Consider the following 13,959-nt stretch of genomic DNA (forward strand, 5'->3'; position numbering starts at 1 on the left):
TAATGCCTGTTGTAGCTCATAGGTTAGTTTTACATCAAGTTTACGGGCCTGGAGCAGTACATTTATAATGTATGATGTGTGCATGTTTATTACATTGGCGCACCCACATATAATCAACGTGGACTAGAGATTTATGGCCATCTTTATAAGACTTGGAGTATAATTTCATTACTTTTAAATATTTACAGAGGCTGAAAGTTGTAACTTTCCTTTTACGGCATAGTGTGGGATACTGTGGTCCTGTCTGTGATGTGTTTAATACTCAGTCCTCATTTAGAAAAACCCCGAGGACAGCCCTGGGCCTTTTGGGGACAAGCAGCTCTCTGAGGACCCCACAGGAGGCCCTGGGGAGGAGGAGGAGTTCTGAGCAGAAATGAATCCCAGTGGGTGGGCAGGCAGGTCTGTCTCAGGGCTCAGAGGAGACCCTTCCCTGTGACCAGAAGCTCAGAGGAGACTCCTGGGAAGAGGCAGGACTGGGCTGAGCCTGGAAGGGCAAGTGGGGCCTTAGGAAGGGAGCAGCTGGGGGGCGGGGCTTCCCAAGAGAAACCACATGATGCTGTGGTCGACGTCCCCAAGCTCTAAGTCACTCAGGTTTCATGCTGTTGTGTCTCCATAAATCTTCCCCAGACAGAGTAGAGAAAGAAGGACAAAGCATAAATCCACAGAAGTTGGACGATCCTTATTTTGGGAGGGAGAGTCTAGGTCAATGTCTGGTTCTGGTTGCATGGTTGTAAGCAGGAACTGTAGGGAGGCACTGGTGACATGGGTGGGATCAATACGCAGCTCTCTCCAAAGGATCTGAGTGAACCCATTGAAAAAGGCCCCTCCCACCTCCCAGTGGTTTCCACAGTGAGGAAAGGAGACTAAAGGTTGTGTGTGTGTAAATTAGCAGCAGAGTCAGCTGCAAGTGACAACAAACCCATTATAAATGCGCCTTAGGGAAGACATAAAATGATTTGCCTCTGTGGTAAGCAAAGCCCAGAAGTAAGTAGCCAGGGCTGATGGAATAGCTTCACTTGGAAAAAGGATTCAGGCACAAACCTGTTATTCAGTCAAGCCCAACACATTGCACACCTCATAATTCAATATGGCTGCTTGAGCTCCAGCCATCACACTCACATTCCACTTAGCAGTGGGGAGGGAGGTGCAGAAACATGTGTTCCTGTTCCCTGAAGACACTTTCTGGAAATTACACATGGCCCTTCTGTTCCTGTTCCATTGACAACACCTTAATTACACATTCACATATATAATCGCAAGGGAGGCTGAGAAATGTAGTCATTATTTTGGGTAGCTATGTGCCAGCTGAATTCTTTCTTCCTGAAAGAGGAAAGGGAGAACAAAATTGGAGGAACAGTCAGCAGTCTCTTCCATTCTGTACATGAATGTTTGCACAGGTGAGGCCCCTAGGTGTATTGTGGGAATGTGTCCACACCTGTGTTGGAAGCATTGTTCACCATCAGTTATTAAGCATCCACTCAAGAAATCCTGCTGTGTAAGAAAATGCATGGATAATAAATGCATATGGGCCATGGATTCTATGGAAATAAATATATGTATACAAATAGATATGGGTATAAGTGTAATTGTGTATGCTCATGCTCACATATGTATTCCCTAATTTGCTTACTTATTCAGCTAGTATTTCCTGAGCACCTACTATGTGTCTGGGACTGTTTCACACACTTATGATTTAGCATGGTAACATGGCAGTCAAGGTCACTGATCTCATGAAATTTAGTCTATTGGAAGAGATGGACAAAACCCAAGTACATGAATAATCAAGTAAGATAATATAATCATGACATTTGTGTGATGAAGAAAATAAACAGTGTGGTGCTTTAGGGATCAATGGGGAGAACAGGGTGCACCCACGACGGACAGGAGGGTTGTGGAGGGTGTCCCTGAGGAGGTGACATTGAAGAAAACCCATCGGCCCAGGTACTGCCAGGCATTTGTTTCCAGCTCACTCCCCTTCTCAGAGCTCCAGGCGCTGAGCTCCAGATGCCACCAAAGTTCATTCTGCCCCAGGTCCACGTGGCCCAAGGGAAGCTCCTGTTTCTCTTGCACAACCTGCCCCTCCCTCCCTCAGGCTGCCTCACGCAGCCCGTGGCTGCACTATGTACTGAATGCTGGAGGGGCTGGGTAAGGAGCAGTCCAGGCAGAGGGAGCAGCAGTGCAAAGTCCCTGGGGCAGGAAAGACCATCCTCTAGTGGAGGATAGAAAGGAGGCCAGGGCACAGCCAGCCCCAGATGACCCTGAAATGAAGGAGCCAGGTGAACCCCAACACCACCCTGCTGACCTCCCGCTGGGACTCCCCACTGGGGGGACACATCAAGAATCAGAAGCAAGGGAGCCTCGTGGTGTGGGCCACCTGGTAAGCCTGCAGGTCACAGAGAAGGGGAAGGTGGGGAGAGGACCCAGAGGACAAAGGGCAGTCATGTGGCACAGGCTGGGGCCAAGGCCGGGGCGCTGGCATTCATTCTGAGTCAGGTGGGGAGCCATGGGGGTAGCAGGCAGAGAGATGACAAGGCCTGACTTGCAGGTTTAAAGTGTCCTGTCTTTGCCATGGGGACAGTAAACTGCAGAGGCCCCGGGTGGAGGCATCTGCAGTGACCCAGGGAGAAGTGACGGGAGCTCTGCCTAAGTGTGGACGGGGCAGGTGTGCAGAGGCGGCCTGCCTTGGGTCAGAGTGGAAAAGCCATACTGAGGGACTCCAGGTGGCTCTCAGGTCTGCCTTGAACAGCAGAGTGACGGCCCCATCCCTGGACAGAAGCAGCCTGAACGTCTGAGCAAATGGGGGGATCCAGACCCTGCTGGACGCTGGGGGTGAGAGCTGGAATGGGACAAACAGCCTCTCTCACCCTGGGCCACCTCCCGAAAAGTCCACCTCGGGCCTCAGAAGGTGCAGACAGCGGGAATGAGCGAGGTGCCCGAGGGTGGCCCCGCGCCAGGGCACCGCTGTCCTCACATTTTCTTTCCCATCCATCAGGAGGAAATGCGCTGGGGCCAGAGCCGGCTTCCTGCTGAGAAATCAATGGCTCATTAGAGTTCACCTTTGCCTCCCCTCTGCCCTCAGGCTATTAAAACTGGCCAGGACAGAGCAAGACTCAGCCTACCCAGGAAGGACAGCAGGCCCTGCCCCTCCTGCAAGGCCACCCCAGCCAGGGCAGCAGCTCTGTCCCCAAGACCCCCCGGCAGCCTTGCTGAGGGCCTGGCCCCGGCCCTGCAGAAAGGAGACCACGTCAGCCTGGAGTGGAGCAGGCGCGGCTGTCCTGCATCTCCAGTTCAAATCCTGTCTCCACCACTCACGGGACCTGTGACCCTGGGAGTCACTTCCCCTCCCTGGGGTGCAGCCTCCCCATCTGTAAAATGAGGCTTTACCATGAGAGTATCAGCGCTCCTCTTGCAACCAGAGGCTCCACTGGTCTGAGCAGAGAAAGCAATGGATTAAAGGGTTGTCAGGGGCTTTGGAAACTCTGCGAGGACAGAGAGACAAGTGTGGGGGGCTATGCAGGCAGCAGGACATAGGATCCCTGGCAGGACTGATCCCTGGGGACCCAGCATTGCTGCTGTGGCCACAGATAGCGCAGCCTGCACCCTGACACCCACCCAGGGGTCACAGTGCAAATTCCTCCCCACACTCAGTCCAGGTGGTTCAAGCCCCTTCTCCGCACAGAGGTGTCACGTGACCTGGGTCTGGCCAGTAAGATCCATAGACTCTGTCTGGGCCAATGAACGTCTCCCCAAGGTTGTGCCAGACTCACTAGGAAAGAGCCCAGTTTCTGCTGAGGGTGCTAAGTCGGAGGATGGAAGCCTAGCTGCTGGGGACCCGCCTTGCCACTACCTGAAGGGCCAGTCTGAGAACCCCACTGACACAGAGGGAAGCAGGGCTGAGAGAAGGAGAGGAGGCACCCTAGTGACACTGTAAGAGCCCCTGGATGCAGCTGTGCCTGAAGCCACATTGTGAATGTGGAACAGCAAACGAGACATTTTTGTGTCTTTGTTCTTGGTTTTGTTGCAGTCCTTGATTTGGGTTCTGCCACTTGCAGCCAAAAGATCAAAAAATAATACAAGAAAACACCTGGCATGCCATAGGTCAGCATTAATTCCAACACTGGGGGAGGGGGGTGCTAGAGGTGAGCAGTGGAGGTGAGGAAAGGAGAGAGATGAGAGCCCCATGCACTTCTCACCCACATCCTCAAGGTGATGGGATTCCACCATCTGTGACATGAGGACCTGGGGCTGGGGTCCGGGCACTGCAGGGAGGGGCCCTCCATTCTCATCAGCTCCTCTCCCCTCCCAGAGGTGAGCAGACATCCTCCCAGGGGACCCAGGGTCCTGATGTGGAGTGTGTCCAAGGGAGTTTATCGGAGGGCAGGGAAGGGACCCCAGATGTCTGCTTCCAACTGTTGCCCTGTTCTCTGTGCCAACAGCCAACCCAGGGCAGCAGCGTTGTGGAATCTTCTTCCCACTCACACCTGGAGGAAACGCCTCATGGAGATATGGGCAGAGCCTGGTATTTGGCACCAAACACACCTGAGTGCCTGATACCCTCTGTCACTCACTGGCTGTGTGACCCCAGGCCGGTCACCTCACCCTCCCAGCCTCAGTTTCCTGGTTGGTGGAATGGGGGTAATGGTAACATAGATTAAGGGAGGCTTAAGGGAGTCGACATGTATGAAAGTGCCTGGTACATGGCAAGTGCTTGGAATGTGCACCCTGGTTTTTCCCTCCTGCCAAGAGGCCTGGTGGGTGCAGGAATGACAACTGAGTCCACATCTGCCCTTGGTCAATTAAACAAAGTGGCTCGGAGAATGAAATGCAACTCCTGGTCTGTTTCCAGGACTCAATAACCATTCGTGTGGCCATTATCACCATCGTCACCATTGTGATTATTATGGGTTGTGGAGACGCACACCTGACATGCTGACTTGGGGAGATCTGGGCACTCATCAGAAGCATGTTTATGTGAGGTGCTCATAGCCTGTGATGGTCAGGGAGAGCCTTCCAGAAGAGGACCTGAAGTGGCATCCAAAGTTCATGGGGGCTTGGGTGAGGTAGGGAGTGCTGAGGAACAGTAGCTCTAACACACGTGCAGCTGCTGCTTATCGATGCGTTCACTGTGGGCAGCTGGGGCCTGGGTGCTCAAGGTGCCTGAGCTCATTCAATCTCCACAGCCCCAGGAAGTCGGTGTGAGTTTGATCACCCACATTTGAGGCTGAGGCAGGAGAACTGCTTGAACCCAAGAGGTGCAGGTTGCAGTCGGCTGAGATCGTGCCACTGCACTCCAGCCTGGGCAACAGAGCAAGACTCTGTCCCAAAAATAAAAAAATGGTTACTGATGAGGCAAGTGAATGGCAGAGAGGTTAGTAACTTACCCAAGGTCACACAGCAATGAAGTGGCAAAGTGGGGATTTGATCTCAGACAGCTGCACCCAGGAGTCCACCCTCTTGAACCCTACGCTGTGCTGTCACTATGATGGCTCTTCCTTGTATCCTCTCCCCGTGATTTTAAGACGCACTGAATTTTTAAGGACAGCATTAACTGTTGACATTGAGGGAAGATTTTCCGCCTTGTGGCCCATCCACGGCCATGCTCTTGCGGTGTGAGGTCACCGCACCACACCATCACACGTGTGCCAATCTGCATTTGTCACCCACCTGCATTCCCTGTCCTGCTGTGAGGTGTGACCACCTGATGGCCCCATTCCAGTGTGTTCATCCTCAGAGATGTCAAGAAAGCAGCTGGGTGCAAACGAGTCCTATTTAGAGACCAGATGAGGCCCATCTCAGCCCACCGCTCAAGTGGGGAAAATGCACCTTCGTTATTTTCTAAAACTTCACTTAGTCTTGGCAGCATTAGAGCAAGCTGGTTGAAGCATAGACTCTGGATCTAGAATGCCTGGTTTGCATCCACCTCCCCCCAGCAGTGTGACCCTGGCCAAGTTTACTGGAACACACTGTTTCTCCACTGAGCATGCTGTGACTCAGTTTCCTCATCCATGTTGTGGGGAAAACAGAATCTTTCCTTAGTATGGCTGAGAAGATTAAAAACTCTTTCCCATAAAAGTACTTAGATCAATGCCTGCAATGATAGATCTTATTATTTCTATTTGAGTCGATATTCTGCACGGGCGGTGGAAACGTAATCTTAGACAATTTGGGATTGATGCTTTCCCTTTTCTGAGTCTTTACCTGGTACCAGGTGACAGCAGGGACCAACATGGTCCCAGAGCCAGTACTTGCTGGGACATCCATTCTTCAGCCTGGATCATGAGTGTCAGCTCAAGTGGTTGCCACGGAAGTGCTCCTTGTGGCTGAATGATGGTCCTTCCTGCCAATCTCTACTACTTCAGTGTTGCTTGAGGCACATGTAAAACACCTCATAGATCCTGCACCAGGGGAGGGAGGTGAAGGGCAGGCACTCCGCCACCCTCAGGACCTGACTGCCAATCCAGGAGTTACAAACGCAGATTTCTAAAGGGGTGGGCAAATGACCTAAGTGGGTAGATGGGCTAGTGGGGCTGCAGAAGAGCCCTATGTATAAGGGTGGCCACTTCTCAACTCTGCCAAGCAGTTGTATAAGGGAAGGCAGACCCTGCAGAACTTTTCTGTTTTTAAAGAAGCCAGAGTCGTTTATGTGAAATAACCTGTTTTAAAAAAAAAAAATGGCAAAAAAATGTTCAAAGCACCATGTGAAGGCAAACATATTGGAAAGGAAGAAATGAAACTATCCCTATTTGCATTCGACACACTTGTCTATATAGATAATTCCAGCGAATCTCAAAAACAAAAACAAAACAAACTCCTCCTAGAACCACTAGAACTAATAGTGAGATTAGCAAGGTCGACAAAGAAAAATCAATCATATTTCTGTACGATAATCACGTATGATTAGAAAAAAAATTAATACCACTTGAAAAAGATTCCCAAAAATGAAATACTTAAGTATAAATCTAACAAACATGTACAGGATTTGTATGCTTTAAACTACAAAATATTGATGAAAGAAATCAAGGAAGACCTAAATAAATGGAAATACATACCATGTCCATGGATTGTAGCAGTAAAGATGGAGGACAAAAGCAGTCAAGATGTCAGTTCTCCCCACGCTGATCTTCAGATTTAATGCAATGTTAATAAAAATGCCAGCAGGAATTTTTATACATACAAACTTATTGTAAAATGTACAGGCAAAAGCAAAGAAACTAGAGTAGAAAAAGAACAATAATGTCAGAAGCATCACCACCCTACTTAGACTAACTGTAAAGCTGTAGTATCAAGACTGTGGTATTGATGAAGGAATTCATACATAGATCAATGAAGGAGAATGAAGAGCCCAGAAACAAACCTACACAAATATGGGCAGTTGACTCTTAACAGCGGTGCAAAAAAAGCCAGTCAATGGAGAACAGGTAGTACACTCAACAAATGGTGTTTGAACAACTGGTCATCTACATGCAAAAAAAAACAAAAACAAAACTGAACCTCAACCTATATCTCACACCTGGTGCAAAAATTAACTCAAAATGTATCATAAATCTAAATGTAAAACACAAAATTATAAAACTCCCGCTCCTCCAGTGGAAGGCTGCTTAGAATAAGAAAGTTAAATCAGAGGCGTGGGGGGATGGGGATGATGAATTTCCCGCTCACCTAAGTATGAGGACCAGACTCAGTCCACAGTCCGACTAATGCTCATAGTTCAGGCCTGGGATGTCCTTGAGGGTGGGAACAGGGCCCATTCCCTCCCTGCATCCCCAACACCCAGGGGTGGATGTAAGCTGCCTCTTTGTGGCCTCTGCCAGGTAGGGGGTCAGGAGGCTGCATCCTTCCCTGGCCCTGGGAGCTGGAACAGACTGCTGCCCCCACAGCCTGGGGCCCAACAGCTGCTGGGTAATTCCTCAGCCCCTGGCATGTGTCTGCCCAGACTCCGTAATCCCCAGACCTCCACGGGCTCAAGTGTCAGTTGTGCCTGATCAGAGAAGGAGGGAGGAGGAGGGGCGGAGTGATGCAGAGGAGGAGACAAGGGAAGGGAAATACTTGGTGGCCCTGGGAAATCCACCCCTGCAGCAGCTGTGAGGGCTCATGGTGTACCGAGATTGGCCTCCCCACCAAATCCACAGGTATTTATGGAGGGCCCACAGCAGGGGTCACAACTGGACGTCCCGGACTCAAATGCAGCCCACGGGCGTGTGCAAGGGCCGGGCATGTTCAACACACCCAACACTCAGTAAGTCAGGACAGACACCAGCAATGCCCGGTGGCTGCTCACTGTGTAAATACGTGCCCTGGGCATGTGCCCTGTGGCTGTGCCCTGTGGTCCTGCCCTCATTTGCCTGCTGCAGATCCTGGCACCCACCTGCTATGATTGATGAGGCTCTTGTCAGAGCCACTTGAGGAGGCCTGTGTGCACCCACCAGCCAGGACATCCAGGAAGCCAGTCACAGCCCTAGTTCTAAAAGCCCAATTCTGGCCTTCCAGGAAGCTTCAGCCGACAAAGTATTGATCAGCCCATTGGTTGATAGGAGCCTTGAGCTGCCCAGGTTCCTGCAAGATTCGGTGATCCTCAGTTCCAGGAGCCCGTCCTCCCAGGGCGGGGAAGAGCATCCCGGGGTTCTGCAGGAGGCAGGAGGGTGGGCTTCAGAGCACACATAGAAGACTCCAGGGCAAGTCAGGACCCAGGGCTGTGCTCTGCCACCATCTTGGCCCTAAAATAGGCATTCTTACTTTCCACCCTTATTACAGGTAATGAACAGGACCAGCCCTTTAGTCTCCCTGACGTACAAATACCTGGAGGCCCTGTAGGGCTCTGGCCTCAATTTCAGCCCTGCTCCTGCCATGGACCCCCAACAGCCTCCGCTGATGGCAACTCTGTGCCCGCCCTGCACCCAGCTCTCGGCTCACAGTGCCCTCTTCTTCTTCCCAGCGTCTCCCCAGGGCACCATCCCCACTTTAAGGACCACAAGCCCAGGTGCAGTAACTCATGTGTCCTGGACCTCCTGCTGCTGAGGCTGCTGCCACACGGGACGGGGTCACTCCCCACTGCCTGATCCCCCATTTGCAGCCCCCTAAACTCTCCAGGCCACACCCACCCAGGCTTGGCCTTGCTGTTCCCTGTGCTGGAGCCCCCTGTCCCCACCCATTCCACCCCCAATTCTTCCGGGCTCCCCCCATCTCCTCCAGGTCTCAGGCTTCCTTCTGCAGCAGTCCCCTGGGACCTCCCTTGTTGACCCAGCACCCGAGACTCTCAGTCCATCCCTCCCTCCCTCCATTGTTTCTTCCTAAGACTTATCCCAATCTGACATTATAGTTTATACTTAATCATTCACTTCTTCAATATCTGTCTCCTGTCTCGAAATATCAACTCCAGGAGGACAGGAATATGTGGCATTTTTGCACTGCTAAGTTCTCAGGGCACCTGGACATGGCACCAGGAACTTACAAGTACTCATGGATGAGTGTTGGGGAAACAGATGGAAGGAAACAGCCTGGAGAGGGAGGCACGGGCTGACGGGCAGCGCTGGCCTTGGGACACTCAGGGAACCTTATGGCAAAGTCACCGCCCCCAGGGCTCCACGTCTTGTGTCTTCATTCATTCACCGCCCATTCATTCATTTATTATTTCACCCAAGCAGGCCTTTGCTGAACACCTGCCCTGTGCCAGCAGCTACTATGTGTTCTGTGAGTAAAGCAATGAGCAAAACAAACCAAAATTCCTTCAAAGACTTTAAAGTTCCATAGTGGAAGGTGTTTACCTCGCCCCTATCACCTCAATTGGGAGGGGTGAGGAAAGAAGGTCCCAGGAGGAAGGGGTTTCCTTCCTAGGCAGCTGTCACAGGTCCCGGCGAGCTGTCATGGCAGGCACAGTCCAGGACACCCCAGACCCAGTGTGACAAGGGCCCTGGTAAGACAGGGAAAAGAAAAGTTTGATGGTGACAGAAGCCAGCAAGAGGACAGAGGGACAGAGGGGATGGAAGTGGCAGGGTCCGGGTCTGGGACTTTAAATGGGGTGACCAAGGATGGCCTCACTGAGAAGCAACATCTGAGTCATGATCAGAAGGAGGACACCAAATCCTCCCTGTGAGGGGCACGATCATCATCTTTATTTTCCACGGGAGGCTCAGAGGGGTTCAGTAACTTCCCTGAGGCCACACAGCTGCTGCATGGCAAAGCCTGGTTTCAACTTGAAATCAGGCTCTTGACAGGCTATAACTCTGCTCCTCCACGTCTTGCCGGGGCTCTTGGTCACTCTGGGTCTGAGTGTCCTGGGCTGTGTCTGCCATGAGAGCTCAGCTGGGGGCCTGTGACAGCCGCCTGAGAAGGACGCCCCTCCTCCCAGGGCCTTCTCTCCTCACCCCTCCCGATGTTCTAATGAGCAGGGAGAAAAGACATCATACGGCACAGCTAGAATTCATTTCAATATTAATTCTGAAACCTCATTTTCAGCGGATAATTAAATTACGTTTTAATTACAAACAGAATATCTGTACATTCCCTCTGAGTGAGCACGGGCGGGTGGGGAGGGGGAAGAATGGTGCCGCCTGGCATTTTCTGCTCTGTCCCCAGCACACAGCACCCCTGCAAATGGTCCCCTTCTTGTCACATCTGAAGGCTGGGAGCACGTGTCCAGGTGACCCACCTGCCCAGTCACCGGACAAATCCCACCAATGAAGCCGTGTTCTCTGCTGCATGCAGGCAGAGCATGAAGCCCCCACACTGCCCCCAATAGCCACCTCCTCCCCAGCCCCTAAAAGTGCTCAAAGGGAGGACATCAAGTTTCCACTAAAACAAGGAAAAGGATCCCCTCGAGGTGAGCTAAGGACAGCAGAGGCCACATTGCCTCAGATGGGCTGCAGAGAGGGGTCTGCGGTGAAGGCAGAGGCGAGCTGTCCTGACCCAGGCACTTCTGCAACCCAGCAGAGAGCCCAGGCCAGGGCACGGTGTCACTGCAGAAAGCGACAGTGGACGGCAGCCTCTTCCCTTCGTGGAGACACATGTCTGCAGCTACAGGGTCACAGCAGTGTCCCCTCCTGCTCTCTCCCCAGAGAGCCCCTCCCGCACCCTCTGGGCTGCCTCTGGCTGGAGCGTCCAGGCTGTCCAGGCCTGGGCAGGTGAATGACAGAGGAGGCTCCTAGAGGTGCAGCCTCTTGACCACTGACCAGGTGCAGCCTGGGGACCATCCCCAGGCCCTGGTCACCAAGTTTTTGGGGTGGAGTGGCCTGGTGGCTGCAGACTTTGGGGACAGAGGAGCTGAGTCAGCTCCTGGCTCCACGGCTGAGCAGCTGAGGAGGGGTTAGTGCCTGCTGCCAGCCACAGCTGCGCCCTGGGTGAGGAGGGGGCCCACCTGGGCTGGGGGAGCCCAGAGCTGCCTGGGCAGGGATGAGCATAGATGGTGACGGCCGCCCACAGCAGCCCTGTCCATCAGAATCCACCCTCTGCATGACCAGCCCTGAAAGCCACCTTCTGTTGGCTTCTTCCTTCTCCTTGACCTCTGCCTGGCCCGTCCTTGCAGCCCCCGTCAGGGGGACACAGGGCTGTGAGCACAGTGCAGCCCCCGGGAGCAGATGGCAGCGTCCAGTCCCCATGTCCTGCCCCACCTGCCTTTCACATGAAAATGGGAGAGACAGCCAGGCAGATGTCCACAAAGCCAGGTGCACTGGGCAGTGTGGACGCAAGGCCATGTCCACACCAGGTGGATGGAGTAGCCGCTTGACAAATGGCCTCTGCTGGTGCCTGTCACTCCTGCAGCCTCTGTCCCTGGAGCCCTGTCCATCCTCTGCACAGAAATCACACCTGTTATCTCCCCTCCCCCAGCACTCTGCGACCACAGGATGGGAACAGCCAGCCCAGCCTCTGAATGTCCCACGGCCTGGTGAGCACGAGCGGTCCCTTTATTTTATAGTGACACCCAGATCCCCAGGGTGAGGAGCAGAGCCGAACCTTGCTGCTAGGACGAAAACGAAACAGCCCCAAAAGGGAAGAGCTGCCACTAAGCTTCCTGGCCCCTCCTCTGCACCTCACAAGGCCCGGGGTCTCGGAACAGAAGTGGACTGGCGTTTCACCCAACTGCTTCTTCATTTATTTCTTCCTTCATTCATTCAGCAAATGCTGACAGGGTCTCCCCACTCAGAAAGGAGGGGATGACGACAGCCCGCTCAAATGTTGCCATGGCTCATGCCTGTAATCCCAGCACTTTGGGAGGCCAAAGCAGGCAGATCACTTGAGGCCAGGAGTTTGAGACCAGCCTGGCTTTTTGGCCAACATGATGAAATCTCATCTCTACTAAAAATACAAAAATTTGCTGGGTGTTGTGGTGGGCACCTGTAATCCCAGCTACTGGAGGCTGAGGCAGGAGAATCACTAGAGCCCACGAGGCGGGTTGCAGTCAGCCGAGATTGCACCATGGCACTCCAGCCTGGGCGACAGAGCAAGACTCTGTCTCAAACAAAAAACAAACAAACAAACAAAAATGTTGCTGAAGGACTAACACAGCTTTTCGTGGGAGTGCCTGGCACGGCCTGCTGGTAGGAGACGCCGTAGGATGCTTTCTGTCTCAGAACCTCCCCAGAGCCTCGTGCTGGCCTCATTAAAAATGAGTTAAATTTACTGCCCTAAATTTCCAGAATCAATGGGGAGAGGCCAAAAAGCAGAAACCAGGATCCCTGGCCCTAAGGAGCCTCCGTTTTCTCGTCTGCAAAAGGGGACTGGGGGAAGACAAGAGTTACCTGAGAGGATTCTGCCTGCATCGTGCGCCTGGAGCCCAGTGGGGACTGGATTTCCCAGACACCTTCTCTTCCACATCTCTCTCTCATGCCTCCTGATCGCTCTCTGAAATTACCTTGTTTATTTGATTATTTGCTCATTCTCTGTTTTCCCAGCAGACTGTGACTCGAGTAAGCAGAGAGGACTTCCTAGAAGAGGGGACTTGAGTGGGGACAATGGGATTAAGAGAGGCAGAAAGTTGGTGGGAGTAAATTCCAGGGAGCATAAGGGATTCAAAACCCAGGGCCCAGAGCAGGGATATCACAGGCGCAGTCTTGACTTTTGTTCCCTCCCAGAGGCTCAGACTTACGCCATTGGAGAACGGGTCTTTGAAAATTAATTCAATGTTTTATTCATCCTTAAATGCTTTAAAGCTACAAATCAAACAGTCACTGGGTGCTTTGCTAACCATGTCCTGGGCTCCTGTGTTGCCAATAACTGTGCTCTTTCACATACCAACCTGACCTTTCTCTGTCCCAGGCAAATGAATTTCTCCCGGTGTTCATTGCTCTAATTGCATCCACAGTGAGGCAGAGCAAACATCTTCTCCTCCTGACTTGCATTATGCAAAACCTTAATCTCCCCAGGTTTCCTAAAGCACTGCGTGATTCGCAGCCTCCCAGTCCAGGAAATGCACTGTTTGATCTGCCAGTCCATATACATTAGATTTACTGGGGCAAATAAAGGAGCCTTGATACTATAAACTATTGGGAAATAATGAACGCCCCCCGCCCCTGCCCAAGCATGGACATCCCATATATTTGCCTCTTAGGAAAAAAAATACATAAGGTTGCTGATCACAAACATATTGTCAGATTTATATCCTGTGTGCAATCAACAAAATGAAGAGGAGAGCGGATTTCTGTCTCGGGCAAACTCTTGGGCTGTCTGGGGCTGGGGCTGGCCCATCCTGATCTCGGGCTAAATTGGCCTAAAGAAAGACCCCTGGAAGGCAAGGCAGGAAGGCAGCATGCTCAGGGTTGTAGCAAGAACACAGTAAGAGAGAGCTGGCTTTGAAGCCTGGCTATGCACCTTCGTTGCTTTGTGACATTGAGTGGGAAGGTGGCTCAACCCTTCTGGGCTTCAGTTTCCTCACCTGTCACCAAACCAGACAGCCGAGGGTTAAATGCAGTCCTGGATGGAATCTTTGTTAGGCAGCTTCTGTGCCTGCCAGGCCCTGGCCTGGGGTCT

This window comes from Gorilla gorilla, chromosome 21 (genome assembly GCF_029281585.2).
Source record: "Gorilla gorilla gorilla isolate KB3781 chromosome 21, NHGRI_mGorGor1-v2.1_pri, whole genome shotgun sequence".
Classification (NCBI taxonomy): domain Eukaryota; kingdom Metazoa; phylum Chordata; class Mammalia; order Primates; family Hominidae; genus Gorilla; species Gorilla gorilla.